Here is a 15,436-nt window from a genome sequence, read left to right on the forward strand (position 1 = left end):
CAGACATCAAAATCCTTTTGGGCTCACTATATGTGTGAAAAGTAGAAATCTTTGTTGGCAATTAGTAAATAGCAGTAATGGCATAAAAATAAAAGAACATTTTGTGACTCTTTAAAACCTTGGTTTTCTATTTTTAATGTGTTCTATTAGACAATTTGAGAAAGTAAAAAGAACACCATTTAATTGCTTCTGAGGTTGTGAAAATTGCTTGGGCATTTGAAATGATCTATCTTTGAAGTAATTGTTATTATCTTGTTAAGGATTGCATGTACATGTAATTCATAATTATTAACTCTTTCACGAGTCAGATTATCTAGGATGAGATTATAGAAAAAGTAAGGAATTGTGGGTCTCATACACAAATAATTTGAATTTGGACTCATTGCTCAAGTAGTAAAATTTATATTGTTTGATTTCTTAATTCTCTAGACAAAAACCTCAAGGGAAATTACAAATATGCAGGAAGCATAAAATATGTTAATACAAATAGAATTCCAACAATTGTCACCAAGAGAGAAGAAATTTGTTGGTGCCTCTGGCTAAATTGTAAACTCCTTATGACACCTGGTGGTGGTTGTTGAAAAGGCAAGTAATATCCTTGTGCTTCCAAGAGAGCAGCCACCTGTGGCTGTTAAGCACTTGAAATGTGGGTAGCCCAAATTGAGATGTGATGTTCAAAGACTTAATATGAAAAAAATGTATAATATCTCATTAATAACGTTCTAAATTGATTACATGTGGATAATATTCTGATTATATTGGTTAAATAATATTATTATTAAAATTAATTTCTCTTATTTCTATTTACTTCTTCTTTATGTGGCTATGAAAAGTTTTAAAGTTATATATGTGGTCCACATTTATGGTTTGGATTATAATTGTTAGACAGTACTATGATAGCATCTAAGCCTTAGATATTACTATAAAGGTATTATAAAATTTCTTAGCTCATTTGTGAAAATAGAAAAAATATTTGTAATTTAGGATTGATAATATGGTAGGCAGAATTTTTTATTTTTATTATTTTTTATTTAAATTCAATTTGCCTACATATAGCAAGTACATCATTAGTTTTTGATACAGTGTTCAATGATTCATTAGTTGCATATAACACCCAGCGTTCACTGCCAATGATCCATATCCTTGTATAATCCCCTCCCTCTTTAGTGTAGGGACTGTAAAAGTGATGAGATAACATTCTTTTGATTAAGGACAGAAGATGGCAAAAATGAAGGGATTTTACAGATGTAATTAAGATCCTTAATTAGTTGACCTTGAGTTAATCGAAAGGGAGATTATTCTGGGTGAGCCTGCCCTAATCAGAAGAACCCTCAAAAGAGGCTCAAGGTAGCAGTAGACCCTATTTTATTGGCCTAGAAACAAACTGGCATGTTGTGGAGAGAGCCACATGTCAGGGAATGGCAGGAGTCTCTAGGGACTGGAGGACTCAGATCCTCAGTTGTAAAAAAGAGTTCTGCCAACAACCAGTGAGCTTGGAAGAGGACCAAACCTCAGATGAGCTGCAGCTCCATCTGACGGCATCCTCACGTCTTCTGAGACTCTGAGACAGAGGACCCCAGCTAAGCTGTTCCTGGACTCCCAACACACAGAAACTGCAAGATCATAAATATTGTTGTTTTAACTACAAAGTTTGTGATAATTTATTATACAACATTAGACAACTAATATATTATACCTCAAGCCATGTTTTTACTTTACTTTCTGTGTTATGATCATATGAATAATAGCAATATTAGTAATAACAGCTTTTTTTTCCCCTAAAGACATGCTCATCATAAGAAGTCAAGACCTTCAATGAAAACTGTAACTTTACCATAGCACACACTAAATTGTAACTTTATTGTTGCATGCGTTTTATCAGAGCATATAAGTGGAAATAGAAAAAAATACAAGAAAATTATATAAAGTCTAATATAAACCTCTCAACAGAGCTGTGCTATGATGCAAATTATAGTAGCCCCAACCCAGAGCTATTTTAAATTTAAAGCAGTGACACATTCTTTTTTCTTCATCATTTAGTGCTGTTTTGGCACTCAAGGTCACTAGACTTTTAAAGTTAAGGATACAAATGTGAGCTGGTAAAGAGAAATCCAGGGTACGTGTAGAGGTAAAACTAGTCCTAAGAAGCTCATACCTAAGCTAGGACCTCTAAACAGAAGTTTTAACGATTTGGAAGTTTATCTAGTATCAGAGACCTTTCACTCTGCTTCCTTGAATTCCCCAAATTTATAGCATAGTCTTGACCCACATTTCCTCAAGTTGTAGATTAGCTCAAAGAGTAGTGGCACAACGAAGACCTCTGCCCGTAGCCTTGTCAATGATTCTGTGACTCCAGCTTCTCCAATCAGCTTACTATTCATCAAACTCACCACAAGTTTCCTATGTTCTCAAGACTTTGTGCACACAATTTGCTTTTCCTGGAATGAATTTAGCATTGCTTCCATGCCTGGAAAAGGTCATCTCTCCTGTGAAGATTTCCCATCACCTTGAGTTGACTTCCTGAATATCTTCTGGTTTTTTCCAGTTAATTTCTTTTATTCCAGGAGGCCAAGTAGCAGAATACAAGTATGGCAACATTGGGTAGCAATTTTGTGATTTATTAGCTACACTGATTTCATCAGAGTCAGTGAGTAAAGACACAAGTTTGCAAAAAAGTTCTCAAGTACATAGGTTTAGATACACATACTTATACAAAAAATAAAAACTCCTTCTCTGTTTCCTTCTTTCATCACTTCCCTTGAGATTGCACTGGACCCACTCCTTGGTTTCTCCCATTTGCATCTTATTAAAATACAGGACGTTATCTGTCCCTTTCTTGTTTTATCTCCATCATGTCTGCTGGTATCTGGCCAATGGGTCTGTTTTCTCACTATCCTTGTATTTTGGCTTCTAATTTTTATAAGAGGTTTTCTTTCTTAAATTACTTTTTACTATGTCAACACATTTCCAAATACAGTAATATCTACTTTTATATCATATTACATTTCTTGTCACCCTAAGATAGAGTTAATTGTTCTTGGCACTATAGTTTCAGAACACTTTGTAGACTTCTATTACAGAATTACCATATGGTATAGTATCTTCCTCATGTCTATATTTTGGGGGCCAATGGCAGGCTGACTCAAGATGGGCCACTTTGGCACGAAGACTATTTTGAGTTAAAAGAGTAATCAAAACCCAGCATATTCAGGGAAAGCTCTTTATCTCCCCTTCAACAGCCTTAATCTCTAAAAAGCAACAGAACAAAATAAAATACACTGTGTAACTTAGCTTAATTAAAGCATTTAAGACAAATGTGTTATTACTAATAGTAAACTTCTTTTTTTTTTTTTTAAGAATTTTATTTATTTATTTGACAGACAGAGACCACAAGTAGACAGAGAGGCAGGCAGAGAGAGAGGAGGAAGCAGGCTCCCCACTGAGTAGAGAGCCCGACCTGGGGCTCCATCTCAGGACCCTGAGATCATGACCTGAGCTGAAGGCAGAGGCTTTAACCCACTGAGCCACCCAGGCGCCCCTAATAGTAAACTTCTTATCCCTCTGCAGTAAGCTGATGTTTTAGATAGCTGACCCAATGGGGATGGTGGAAGGAGAGGACTGGGCATGAGGAGGTTAAAACGGTTTGTGTTACTCCCCCTCCAGCACCCATAGTGACTTAACCATTGTCATTAACTAAGATTTCAGAGTCAGAACTTCTTCAATGATTTTTTTAAAAACTGCAAAAAAATGTGACTTTCCTTTAGGTGAAGTTGACCTTGTAGATTTACAGAAAAAGAAGAAAGTAAGAGGAGGTAAAAAGAATATAGTGCATGAGGGGGGAAAAAAAAAAGACTAAAAATACACCCCCTTCCACACTGAAGGTCATGAGTACCCTTGAGGTGTTTTGGTTAGCTTCACTTCTCATTACTGGTGATATTTACTTTGATAATTATAGTGTAGAAAGGTTTTTAAAAGTGAACATTTTTCGACTCCTATATTTATCTGAGTTATTATCTCTGTATGAGCTTAGCTATTGTTTGAGCCTGTCTCAACCAAGTTTATTGGCAATTGAAGTCTATTTGCCAACAACTTAAGGAGCACTCATTTTAAACTAAAGTACACCCCAATCCTTAGATGCAATCCTGCCTCACGGTTCATAAAGCCGAATCAATAGAATCATTCAAATCCAAGGTTAACTCTTATCTTGGAATCAAGCTCATTCCTATTGATTAAACTTTTTTGCCTTATTATAAAGAACAAAAGGACCTTGGGAGGACTTCAGGAAGAAAAGCACCATAAACAATCTATTTATGACCCTTTGAAATACGTTAATTCATATAATTTTTACTTCTATCTTAATTCCAATATACCAAGGTGTCTTCTTATATATTAAGAATTATTTTTTCCTGGTTTATGAAGGACTTTTCAAATGCCAACTAGTATTAGTATTTTCTAAAAATATTGTGGAAATGAGAGGAATGGGACTAAATCAGATGTATTGTACATGGAACAGTTACAGAAGTCTCTTTAAAATTGGGGAAGAAAAAATGTGTTTGTTGGTGCTTGTTTCTAAGAATTAATCTGTTTTTAAGGACTTCTAATTTACACTAAGCTTATAATTGGCTCTAGAAAAGTACCTGATATTTTTATTTTCTCTGCTTTTTCCTTAAGGACATTTCAAGAAACTTTTTATTTTGTCTATGATGACAAAAGCAAATACATAGGTAATTTTAAGGATAAAAAAAGTTTTAGGGAGCAAAACCAAAGTTTCCCAGAAGAGAAGGAATTTTGGCTCAAGATGGTGAGTTTACAGCCTGCCCACCTGCCCTACAAATTTCAGGCAGGCTAGCTCCCAAAATCACATGAGCCAATTCCTTATAATAAATAAATATACAAACATTCTTTGTAGAACACTCACTGACATATACTGTATTTCCAACTATAAACACATTTGCAAGACATGCCAAATCCATTTTTCCTTATAAATCAAATTAATTCCGTCTCCAACTTCCCATTCCATTAACAAGGAGGAAATTCTTCTGAGGTCCTTAAGAGATCGCAAGCATCCTCTCATCTTTCCTTAGTATATTCCCCCGTGATGTCTTCCAAAGCCGCTTGGTTCCTGAAGGCAAACAACTCTACTCATTTGTGTCAAACCTGAGAGCCCTAGAATCTTTGTCAAAGCTGGGAGTCCCCCTTGCTGTGGACCAGGTCTCTCTAGGAACAACACATGGTGTATCTATTCAGATCTTTTGCCAGTTCCTGAGGGTATTACTAGAATTCTAGAATACTAGAATACCTAGTATGACTAATGACTAGAATACCATAGTCACTACTATGACTGTGGATTATCACTATTCTTGAGGGGCATGAGCCTCCATTCCTAGTCTTGAGGAATTTCTCTTCCTTTATTCACTTTCCTCAAAGGGATTCGACTTTCTTCTCTGCACTGACTAGTCTTTGGAAGCTCAGCTCTCTCCATAAAACAAAGGAAGAAAACAGCTCCTTGCAAGTAATATCTCCATTCATTCAGATAATACAAATTCTTCTCGAGATGAAGAAGAATAAAGACCAAACTATTTGCTCCTAATAGAGCGGAGATACAAATATAAGAGGAGAAAACTCAAATTAATATAATAAAATATCATCATATTCATTGATATGTTGGTAAATGTTTACCAACCAGTTCTCTGTGGGGGGAGAGTGATGGGGGAGAAGGGGGAGGAGAACGCTGATTTGTAGGAATTGCCTAATTCCATATTGTAAATATTCCATTGTGGTTGATTTCAAGCTAATCACGTGACATGACTGAATATAGTGAGAAAGAGACACACACTAGCATGTAATCATGTAATGTTGCCATTACAGATATAACAGATATCATCTCAAGAGTGTGGAGAATGCTGAACATTTATTACTTACTTATGGCCTAAAATATCTATTATTTATTTGTAATACAACTGATCTACTTATAAGTTTATATAATTTAATTTCTTAAAAATGGCTTTTTAACAACTGTCATGCATAATTCCTAAAAACTTACCAATCTACTTTTATGATATACTAATACCAGCTGTGAGAAATGTCAAAGGTCCAAGAGCTGGCTGCAGCCCACCACTGATCCTACTGCACAGTAAAGACCCCAAGCCTGACACTGGAAACTCTGTGTGATGAAAATTGACTTAGTCTCTGCAAGAAAGGACAACAGAGAAAAGTTCCTTTACTCTCTGCAGTATAGAGAGAAACCTTATCTGTTCAACTTAGAAATCCAAGTGTTCCATCATCTGTCTTACTGCACATACAACAATTCTCAAATTTGTTGATCTCATGACCGCTTTGTGTTCTTAAAAATGATTGAGAAGCCAAAGAGCTTTTGTTTATGAGGATTAATCACTGAATATTTACCATACTAGAAATTAATACTGAGAAGTTTGCTTAACACATAGTCATTCATTTTAAAGATTTTTATTTGTTTATTTGAGAGAGAGAGAGTAAGAGGAGGGAGAGAGACAATTTCAAGTCAACTCTCCGCTGAGTACAGAGCCTGACACAGGGCTTAGTCTCACAACCTTGAGATCAAGACCTGAGCTGAAATCAAGAGCAGGTCAATCAACCTACTGAGCCACCCGCACATCCCATATTCATTCATTTTAAAGTAACAGTAGGGACGCCTAGGTGGCTCAGTGGTTTAAGTGGCTGACTCTTGGTTTCAGCACAGGTCATAATCTCAGGGTCCTGGGATGGAGCTCCTGGCCACACCCTGTCAGGCACCACACTCAGCGAGAAATCTGCTGGGGATTCTCTCTCCCTCTGCCCCTCCCCCACTCATGTGCCTTCTCTCTCTGTCAAATAAATAAATAATCTTTTTAAATAAATAAACAAAATAAAGTAACAATAAACCTCTTACATGTTAACTATTCTTATGAAAAATAACAATATTGTCCAGAATAAAAAACTTAATGGAAAGAGCAGTATTTTTGTAAACTCCTTTAATATCTATCAATAGAAGGTGATTGGATATTCATACTTGCTTCCTGATTAAAACAGAAGATGAAAATCCAGTCTCACACAGATAGACTGTTAGAAAAGAGAAGGAACTTTATTATTTTTTAAAATAATTGTGAATAAAAAAATAATAATAATTGTGAATAACATTATTTAATAATATACCATGACTCAAAAAAATGGTAGTTTTTTAAAAAGGTTGGTTGTAATGTGGAGTCTGAAATTGTATCAATCAATTTTCCTACTCTGTTACATTAAAGGGACATATCTTCTACTTTTAATGTGTATTTTACCCACATATAATTTTGTTAATTCATGCAGTGGTCTTTTGAAATATATCAGTTAAACTAGTTATGTAGATTTTCTGAATGTTAATTTTTTTTCCTGTTGTATTTAAATTCCAGTTAGTTAACATACAGTGTAATATTAGTTTCAGGTGTAGAACTTAGTAATTTATCACTTACATACAACACCCAGTGCTTATCACAAGTGCCCTCCTTAATGCCCATCACATTATTTAGTCCATCCCCCTACTCATCTCCCTTACAGCAACCTTCCATTTGTTCTCTATAGTAAGAGTAACTTTTGGTTTGCTTCCCTTCTGTTTTTATCTTATATTATTTTCCTTTCCCTTCCTCTATGCTCATCTGTTTTGTTTCTTAAATTCTGCATAGGGTGAAATCATATGGTACTTGTCTTTCTCTGACTGACTTATCTTGCTTAGCATGATATTCTAGTTCCATCCATGTCATGCACATGGCAAGATTTCATTCTTTTTATGGCTGAGTATTATTCCATTGTATACAGATACCACCTCTTCTTTATCCATTCGTCAGTCTATGGATATTTGGGCTCTTTCCATAATTTGGCTACTGATAATGCTGCAATAAACATTGGGGTACATGTATCTCTTTTAATCAGTATTTTTGTATCCTTTGGATAAATACCTACTAGTGCAATTGCTGTGTTAGAAGGTAGCTCTGTTTTTAACTTTTTGAGGAACCTCCATACTGTTTTCCAGAGTGGCTGCACCAGTTTGCATTCCCACCAACAGTGTAAGAGGATTCCCCTTTCTCTGCACCTTCGCCAATACCTGTTGTTTCCTGACTGGTTAATTTCAGCTATTCTGACAGGTGTAAGGTGGTACCTCATTGTAGTTTTGATTGGTATTTCCCTGATGTTGAGTGATGTTGAGCATCTTTTCATGTGTCTGTTATCCATCTCGCTGTCTTTAGAAAAAAAACGGCTATTCATGTATTTTGCCCATTTTTTGACTGGATTATTTGGTTTGGGGGTGTTGAGTTTGACACGTTCTTTACAGATTTTGGATACTGACCCTTCATAAGATATGTCATTTGCAAATATCTTCTCCCATTCCAAAGTTTGCCTTCAAGTTTTATTGTTTCCTTCACCATATCTTGGTGAAGTCCCAATAATTTATTTTTGTTTTTGTTTCCCTTGCTTCAGGAATCATATCTAGAATGAATTTGCTACAGCCATATCAAAGAGGTTACTGCCTACGTTCTCCTGTAGGATTTTGATGGTTTCCTATCTCACATTGAGTTTTTCACCAATTTTGAATTTATTTTTTGTGTGTGGTATAAGAAAGTGATCCAATTTCATTCTTTTGCATGTTGTTGTCCAGGTTTCCCAACACCATTTATTGACGAGACTGTCTTTTTTCCATGGGATAGTCTTTCCTGTTTTGTCAAAGATAAGTTAACCATATAGTTGTGGATCATTTCTGGGTTTTCTATTCTCTTCTATTGATCTATGTGTCGGTTTTTATACCAGTACCATGCTGTCTTGATGACTACAGCTTTTTAATATAACTTGACATCTGAAATTGATGATCACTCCAACTTTGCTTTACTTTTTCAAGATTGTTTTGGCTATTCAGGGTCTTTTGAGGTTCCATACAAGTTTAGGATCACTTGTTTTAGCTCTGTGAATCATGCTGGTGTTATTTTGATAGTGATTGCATTAAATGTGTAGATTTCATTGGGTAGAATAGACATTTTAATAATATTCGTTCTTCCAATCCAAGAGCATGGTATGTTTTTCCAATTCTTTGTGTCATCTTCAGTTTTTTTTTCACCAGTGTTTTATAGTTTTCAGAGTGCAGATCTTTTACCTCTTTGTTAGGTTTGTTCCTAGGTATCACATGGGTTTTAGTGCAATTGTAAATGGGATCCATTCTTTGATTTCTCTTTCTGCTGATTCATTATTGGTGTATAGAAATCTGATTTCTGTATGTTGATTTTTGTATCTTCTGACTTTACTAAATTCGTGTATCACTTGTAGAAATTTTTGGCGCAGTCTTCCAGGCTTTCTACATAGACTATCATGTCTTCTGCAAATAGTGAAAGTTTGACTTCTTCTTTGCTAATTTGGATGCCTTTTTTCTCTTTTTGTTGTCTGATTGTTGAGGCCTGGATTTCAGGTACCATGTTAAATAACAGTGGTGAGAATGGACATGCCTGTCTTGTTCCTGACCTTATAGGAAAAGCTCTCAGGTTTTTCCCATTGAGGGTGGTATTAGCTGTGGGTCTTTTCTACACGGACTATGAAGTTGAGGTATATACCCTCTAACCCTACTTTGTTGAGGGTTTTTATCAAGAATGTATTCTGTATTTTGTCAAATGCTTTTTCTGCATCTTTTGAGAGGATCATATGGTTCTTATCCTTTCTTTTATTATTGCAGTGTAGCATGTTGATTGATTTGCAAATATTGAACCACCCTTGCAACCCAGGAATAAATCCCATGTGATCATGTGAATGATTCTTTTAATGTACTGTTGGATTTGATTTGCTGGTATTTTGTTGAGAATTTTTGCATCCATGTTCATCAGGGATATTGGCCTGTGGTTCTCCTTTTTAGTAGGGTCTTGTCCAATTTTGGAATCAAGGAAATGTTTGTATTATAGAATGACTTTGGAACTTTTCCTTCCTTTCTTATTTTTTGGAGCAGTTTGAAAAGAATCGGTACAAACCCTCCTTAAAAGTTTGGGGGAGAGATTATGCTGAGTGAAATAAGTCAAGCAGAGAGAGTCAATTATCATATGGTTTCACTTATTTGTGGAGCATAACAAATAACATGGAGGACATGGGGAGATGGAGAGGAGAGGGGAGTTGAGGGAAATTGGAGGGGGAGGTGAACCATGAGAGATTATGGACTCTGAAAAAAAAACTGAGGGTTTTGAAGGGGCTGGGGGTGGGAGGTTGGGGTAACCAGGTGTTGGGTATTAGGGAGGGCACATATTGCATGGAGCACTGGGTGTGGTGCAAAAACAATGAATACTGTTACACTGAAAAGAAATTTTTAAAAAATTTTTTTAATTATTTTTTAAATTAAAAAAAAAAAGTTTGGAAGAATTCCCCTAGGAAGTCCTCTAGCCCTGGACATTTCTTTTTTGGGAGATTTTTGATTACTGATTCTCTTTGCTGATTTTGGGTCTGTTCAAGTTTTCTGTTTCTTCCTATTTCAGTTTTGGTAATTTATGTTTCTAGGTATTTATCCATTTCTTCCAGCTTGCCCAATTTGTTGGCATATAATTTTTCATAACATTCTAATTGTTTGTATTTCTGTAGTGTTGATTGTGACTTCTCCTCTCTCATTTGTGATTTTATTTATCTAGGTCCATTCTCTTTTCTTTTTAATGAGTCTGGCGAAGCGTTTATCAGTTTTTTATTTTTTTCGAAGAACCAGCTCCTGGTTTAATCGATCGGTTTTTGTTTGTTTGTTTCCATATCATTTATTTCTGCTCTAATCTTTATTACTTCCCTTCTTCTTCTGGGTTTAGGTTTTATTTGTTGTTCTCTCAGTAGCTCGTTTAGGTGGAATGTTGGGTTGTGTATTTGAGATTTTTCTTGTTGATTATTTCTTTCAATATTAGGGGATTTACTATCTGAAATCAGAAAAATTGACTACAAAGCTAATGCAGTACACAGAACAAGTATTTTGTAAGAAATTAAACTTTATGAAGAGAGATATATAGTTTTCTAAGTTAATGTGAAATCAGAAAATGAAAATTGACCTATAATTTAATTATTTTTAAAAACCAATTTCACCAAGCACAGAGAAATAAAGCACAGTACCAAAAGTATGTGGTTCTCAATAAATACTGGTTGAACTGAAAACTGAACACCGGTAAAATCCGTGTTGCCTAATTACTTAAAAGCCTTGACTTTGAAGAAGAGGGTTCCTGTCTCTTCAACTTAAATAAGTGGCTCTAGAAAACTAACGGGTTTTACATAAGCCTAAATTTTCTTACTTGAAAACTGGAAGTTATTATAACTCTATCTTTAGAAATAGATTTTTTTTTATTAGCTCATATTAGGTGATGTAAGTGAAAGCATTCTGCAAATGTTTAGGTCACTATACAATTCTTACAGCTATTCAATCAGTGCTATCAGACCATAAGTACTAAAACTTAAACTACAGCAACTTAAAAACCTATTTTCTATTTAACTGGCAAAAAAGTGTATTTTGATTTTTAGTCTTGACATATGGCAATGAAACATGAATTACACATTGGATTCACACGTAAATGTCAGAAAATTTCCGTATTTTTTTATATGAAAGTTATTCCATTTGGAGAATCCATTGCATTTTCATAAGAAATTAATAACTTGATCAAAGCCATGAAATAAAGTTTGCTGCATATATTGTGCCTTCTTTCACATAATGGCTTTTTCAGATCTGTGTGTGCTACCAACCTTTGCCTCACAATACGGAAAGGAGAGCATTTACTAAAGAAGACTCTTTGCTCTGTGTATCTTTGAGTTTTGTTTGCACTTGACATTTGAATTAATATGTCCCAATTCTCCCTCCAATTTACTCCAGAGTTTATTGTCGTTGGTTAAAAAAAAAAAAAAAAAAAAAAAAAAAAAAACTACAGGTAAGTCAGACGATAAACTGTGATAAGCCATTAATCCTCAGTGACAAGTAGGAGTCAGAAAGCTGCATAGACAACTGGGCTATAGCCTTCAATAAGACAACTGATAGTGAATCAGCATGTCACTTCCTATATCCTATTCTGTAGGCCTCAACACAGTAGCTGCCATTTTCTTCCTCTATTGGAAGTTGTATAACATACTCCATTTAAAGAAAAACCCTTACCTCACAAGAACATACAGGAGAGAATATATTTTAAACACATTAGAAATACCAATTAGCATGATTTCCTCCAGCAGTATTCAATAGTAGATGAACTGGAGGGAAAAGGTCCATTGTGGAGAGAGATCAAGGAAGGAGAGACTGATCTGGAACAGGTGCAGAATGCTTCCCAGTGAGGTCCAAAGTTACCTGCCTACCCACCTTGTTCTCCTTACCTTTAGTCAGTGGTTTTTCTTTTAAGTGGACTACTGGGAAAAAAAACTTCATTTGTTTTTACCTTTACCTCCAAATACCTTTATTTATGCCTCATATTCCATTTCCTCTTATTTCATAGAGACTGGTATTTTCCTAACCTATCCAGAGAAAACATTTCTTCCTATGTTTTCCATGCAATCATATTCAGCCTCCTTGATTTTGACTAATTCACTCATAATGGCTACAGCTAGTGGTGCCTGGGTGGCTCAGTGGGTTAAGCATCTTCGGCTCAGGTCATGATCTCAGGGCGGTAGGATCAAGTCCCTTGTCAGGCTCCCTGTTTAGTGGAGAGTCTGTTAGTGCCTCCCCCTCAGTCCTTCCCCCTGCTTGTACTCTCTCTCAAATAAAGTCTTTAAAAAATAAAATGAAATAATTGCTAAATCTATGCTGTCTTTGACCTCACAACCTATAAACACATTCAAGCTTCCCCACTACCTTGGACAGAGATTTCCTTATTTTTGTCATTCCCTCAATCAAATTTTTTCCTCTTATTTCCAGTATCCTTAAGATGTCATTTATATTTATTGTTCCCACTTTCTAATTGATTTTTCTATATGGCTTTTATTACCATAAACCCTAATAAAATGGATCTCACTTAGATCACCACGGCCCTCCTAACCAGAACCAAAGGTCTTTTCCAAGTGTAGTACTTTCACCTATTGCATTTGACATAACTCCTCCTCCTAAAAACTCTCCTCTTCTGGTTTATTCAACACTGTTCTTTGTTTTCCTCCCACATCTCTGACAACCCCCTTTTTTTTTCCTTCAGTGTCCTTGTATTAGTTATTTATTCCTGTGTAAAAAATCACCCTAAAACTTAGAGGCTCAAAGCAACAAATGTTAATTCACTCCAGTGTCTGTTGGTCAGGAATTCACTCTGGCTCAGGTCTCTGATGAGGTGCAGTTATGACATTACCTGGGGCAATAGTCACCTAAAGGTTGGAATGGGACTGGAGGGTCCTCTTTCATGAGCTTCCTCCATGTGGCTGTTGGCAGAAGTCCTCAGTTCCTCTCCAGCTTATTACAGGTGTTCCAGTTCCCCACAGTTCCCCACTTCTACCTCAATTGCTAGAAACCTCAGTTCCTCACTCCATGGGTCCTTCTACATATAGGCTGTCTGACTGTCTTCATGACGTGGCATATGACGTCCCCCAAATCAAGCAAAGAGGTAGATAGAAAGACAGACAGACAGAGAAAAAGCTGCAATGCCTTTCATGCTCTAGTATTTAAAGTTGTACACTGCCACTTTACTTGAATTCTGTTTGTTGGAAGTAAGCCACCAAACCCAGTCCAACACTCAAGAAGAGAGGAATTAGATTCTATCTCTTGAGAAGTATGAGTTAACATGTGGACATATTTTTATATTACCACCAACTTCTACGTTGCATTCTTTGAACTTTACTGTTCCTGAGGAGTCTTATCACAGTCCTCTTACCTTCTCACTTTATTCTCTTCCTCAGTGATCTCAACTACTCCAAAGGTTCCAAATGTCAGCTATATTGTTTAATACATTCTCCTATGTTTAGTCTCAAATCATTATTTGAGAGATTCATTATTCTAGTTCTGACCTGACTTCCAAATTCATATTTGTATTGTCAACTGCCTGTCATATGTCACCAGAAAGCCAACTCAGCTTAACCAGAACCAAATTCTTGTTTTCCTTTCTCTTCGCTCCCAGTTCAGCTAGTTCTTCTAGATCTTCAACCCAGTTTCCAAGATAGAAAACATGAAATTATCCTCAATTCCTATTTCTCCTCACCTCTCAGGACTTTGATATAGATTCACCCTCATTGTTTATACCTCCTAAATAACAGTTTATTTCCTCTCTCCATCATCACTATCTCTGTAAAACTGTCATCATTTCTCTCTAAGACTACTACAGTAGCCTTATAATAATTGATTTCTATGTCTAGTCTCTCCTCATTCTAATTTATCTTTTGTCAGATTTATCTTGGCTAAAATATATATCTGAGATCATATATCTCTATAAAAACCCTGAATGGTTCACTAATAACTTCAGTTTAAAGTCCAAGTCCTTTAAAATGATATATAAGGCCCTTTAAAATCTAATCCCAAAATGTTTTTAACTTCATCTCTTGTCACTGTCCTAACACATCTTCACCAAATCACTGGCATTCCCCAAAAATGTCATGTACTTTCACACAGTCATATATTTGCACATGCTATCTTCTGTCTGAAATACCCACCACTCTCCACTCTGCTTGGTAAACTCCTATATTCAGAGTTCAAACAGCACCTCCTCTAAGCTCCTCTCTCTGACTTCCCTAGGTGAGAAGTCATTTTTATCACACCATCACATATCCTGTTGGCATATCTTTGTCACCCATATGTCATGAATGTTTTTTAGGACTGCTTCAATTTCAGATGTTCTGTCTTTATTTCCTCAGGAGAACATGAATAAATTTGTCAGACTATGTTTCCCACTTCTTAATTCGGAAAATGTGATTGCTAGTGACACTACTTGTCCACTCCAGGAACTGCAGAGTAACTATTGCAGGAAGACACCTTCTCTTGCAGAAACTTTGGAACATAGTTAAATTTTAAGTTGCAAACACTCATCATTAAAGAAGACAAAGAGTCATTTCAAGACCACAGCACAAGTAAATATTTTAATAACGTTTACACCCTTCTCCACATTGCCCATTCCCCATCCCCCCCACCCCAGCACACCATTAAAAATCCACATTTCATAATAAGCAGCTGTGTCATCAAGAGAACTGGAAGAAAGGAAGCTTACAAATGCATCTCTACACCTAATTAAAGATGTTTATCCTCAGAAACCTCACCTATTAATGTCTTTTTCTTGTGGAATCTTGGCATTTGGTGACATATAGCACATCCCCATAATTACTGGAAAATTCCCCAGATGGAAGTTGATGCTCAAAACATCTTGGCCCAGAGGCTTTTTATCAAATTCATTTTCCATAGATAAGATAAATACCAAAACTAAATATACTTTTGCAGAGCAAATGGGAAGGAACTCTCAGCTATCACCTCAGTTCTTAACCACCATTTACTTAAAACACACACACACAC

This window comes from Enhydra lutris, unplaced genomic scaffold (genome assembly GCF_002288905.1).
Source record: "Enhydra lutris kenyoni isolate GAN:26980312 unplaced genomic scaffold, ASM228890v2 scaffoldscaffold1, whole genome shotgun sequence".
NCBI classification, from domain to species: domain Eukaryota; kingdom Metazoa; phylum Chordata; class Mammalia; order Carnivora; family Mustelidae; genus Enhydra; species Enhydra lutris.